Here is a 3123-nt window from a genome sequence, read left to right as displayed (position 1 = left end):
GTAGAGCTGGTTGATGGAACAGGACTAAGAGAAGGATACACTTACATCTATTATATAGAGATATAGATACAGCAATTGTCTATCTATCTATCAATCGATCGATCGATTGATCTATTTATCGATCTATCTATCTATTGTTCCATCCATCCATCCATCCATCCATCCATCCATGTATCTGGCCCTTCATCTTTGCTTCCTAGCTGACCTAGAAGTAAGATAATCTCCTTCTTAATCCAGTGCCTGAAGCAGAAATCGGTGGCAGTAGTCCATACTTCATGCTGGGTATGTGTTGTCTGACTCAGTTTTGTGGTTTGGAAAAAAATCCTTCTTCTTCAATGACTTTCTAGATGTGACTTCCTGAAAGAAAAAGGTTCAGTTGTTTCCACAGTGGCCCTGTTGCTGGCACCAATGCCCACACAGCTACCAGCAGCTAATGAGCTTGGTGACTAGGTGAGGAGGTTGTGGAGGTCAGCTTCCTTTGTGATCTACTTGTTATGTTTCTATAATCATGGGCTGAGTGTCAGGAGCTACTGTTTTGGTTTTTATTACCCTATTTTTGTATCTGCTGGGTTTCTAGTTGAAAATGTCTTTCTTGTTCTTTTGTTATGAATCCTCTAAATCTGAACTTAATGGCCTCTCTGTAAGGATAAGCTTTCTCCAGCATTGTCAAGATGGCCTTGTAAGAGGAGACGTATTTTGGACCAAGTAACCCAGGTATCATTCAAGAATACATTTGTCCAGTCCTCTTAGACCCTAGAGTAATAGAAATTTTTTAAAAGAAGGAAGATGAAACCTACATTTTCATTGCATCTTTTTTTTTTTTTATTTGACAGAGAGAGACAGCTAGAGAGGGAACACAAGCAGGGGGAGTGGGAGAGGGAGAAGCAGGCTCCCGGCGGAGCAGAGAGCCTGATGCGGGCCTCGATCCCAGGACCCCGGGATCATGACCCGAGCCCAAGGCAGACGCTTAACGACTGAGCCACCCAGGTGCCCCCATTGCATCTTTTTAAAGGGAAATCTCAACAGGAAATTAACTGCACCAGTTAGTTAGTAAAAAATAACTACCTTTTGGGGCGCCTGGGTGGCTCAGTCGTTAAGTGTCTGCCTTCGGCTCAGGTCACGATCCCAGGATTCTGGGATCGAGCCCCGCATCAGGCTCCTTGCTCTGTGGGAAGCCTGCTTCTCCCTCTCCCACTCCCCCTGCTTGTGTTCCCTCTCTCGCTGTGTCTCTCTCTGTCAAATAAGTAAATAAAATCTTAAAAAAAAAATAACTACCTTTAAAAGGCTGCTTAGGCTTGGGATGAGTTAAGAAATATACATAGGATGAGGTCACTGCCCACAGTGGGGTAGGAGATGTGCTCAGAGTTGTCATAGATAAGCTACCGAAAGTGAAAGTGTTCTTCCAGGTGGAGAAATACAATGTCTGTATGTTAGAGGAGTTCTGGGAGATTTTGAGGGCAAATATGTGATCTGTACCTTTATTCAAATATGATATTTTTGAGCATAGATCCATTACTATGTATGCTTTGGAAAAAATGCTGGTGATAGAATGAATGGAAAGGGAATCATGCTATTGTATTTTACAGAATCTAAGAAACCTTTGATTGTAAGATGCACCATTATTTTTATGTACTACTAAGAAAGAAAAAGCACTGTTAATTAAATTATGTCATGCCATTGATTGGAAGATGCAGTCCAATTTCACAGATGTTAAAGTGTAAAAAACAAATGTGAGTCTTAGACTTGATAACATTCAGTGTATCTCCTCTTTTAAAGATTTACAACACATTTTAATAGCTCTGAGAAGTCCCACAGGAAAAAAAAATCTGTTTAACTCAGCTTTCCCCCAATTTTCTAACTTCAAATGCTTTTATTGGGCAAATATCTTTATGAACTCATGCGTTAAAACGTAGTTGATGGATTTTAATTCATAGCAATTCTAATACTATTGAACTTAAACTTTTTGGATCTTTGGCCATGAGACTCTCCTCTACTTGTGTCTTGACTCCTTTTGACATGGGCTGCTAATCGCTGAGAACTGTCTTGCTTTCTGGTATATCAAGAGTTTCTGATCTAATTTCTGTATTTCCTTCCCCGTTTCTGGAATCAGTCATCTTTTTAAAATTTTTTTTTATTATAACCTGAGATCTACCTGCTTAACAAATTTTGAAGCATATAATCCATTATCGTTGACTTTGGTACGATGTTGTACAGATTACGATAGACCATGAATGTAAAAGAGGATCAGCGTGAAAGAGGGCTGGAAGGTGGAGTGCCAGTTATCTCAACCCACATGGGAGCTCTCACTACACAGAGAGGTGCGGAGCTGAAGCAGTGCCCATGCGTGAGCGCGTGCACATGCCTGTGTGCGGTGATGTGTAGGGGGCTGTCTGCGAGCAGCTAGATGGTAAGAAAACCCTAACTGAGCCGCGACCAAGTGAGTCTTCCATAGTGGTTCTCAAACTTGAGCATGCAAAAACACATACGTAGGTACATACATAAGCAGACAAGTAAATCTGCTCATTTCAGTAGTGCATATCCTAAAATTGGAAAGATACCAAGAAAATTAGCCCAGCCCCTGTCCAAAGACGACACCCAAATTGGTGAAGCATTCCACATTTTTCAAAGAGGAAGTTACTTAATGGGCATAACATTTCAGTTAAGCAAGATGAATAAGGTGTAGAGATCTGCTGTACAACATGTCTGCCAGGCTGGGGAACAGACCTCCTCATGCTGTCCCTACTCAGACAGCGACCACAAGGGACACGTGAAGAATGGCTTGGTCTCGAGTGGGAAAACAAATGCCATCCAGCAGAGGTTTGGAGAAAGGGAGACGCGTGGCTGGTGAGCGCTCTGTATTCCTTCAGCTTCCACTAAAAGCAGAAATGCTTTGATAAAAATGAAGGCTTCAGAAGGACAGACTCTCCAAGTGATGCCCAGATTACGATAGACCATGAATGGAATCAGTCATCTTAAATATAGTTTAGTCTTCATGATTTTTTAAAAAATTTCTAAGTTTTTTTGAGTTTGCCATCTTATTTCTGAGTTTTTATTTTCGTTTATGTTTTTCTTTCATGCCTTGTATCATTTCCTTAATGTTTTTTAGCTCATTTCAGAATAGGA

At 41.0% G+C, this 3123-nt stretch overlaps 1 non-coding gene across 1 annotated transcript; it reads left to right on the top strand.

The window, feature by feature from the left end:
• Positions 1-2518: 2518 nt before the first annotated feature.
• On the top strand, positions 2519-2623 carry LOC123326077. The gene has a single exon (XR_006540865.1). It is a non-coding gene; the product is annotated as a U6 spliceosomal RNA (small nuclear RNA).
• The last annotated feature ends 500 nt before the right edge of the window (positions 2624-3123 follow it).

Source organism: Neomonachus schauinslandi, chromosome 10 (assembly GCF_002201575.2).
Source record: "Neomonachus schauinslandi chromosome 10, ASM220157v2, whole genome shotgun sequence".
NCBI lineage: Eukaryota > Metazoa > Chordata > Mammalia > Carnivora > Phocidae > Neomonachus > Neomonachus schauinslandi.
Note: the sequence above shows the minus strand (reverse complement) of the source record. Positions and strands in the feature narration are given on the sequence as shown.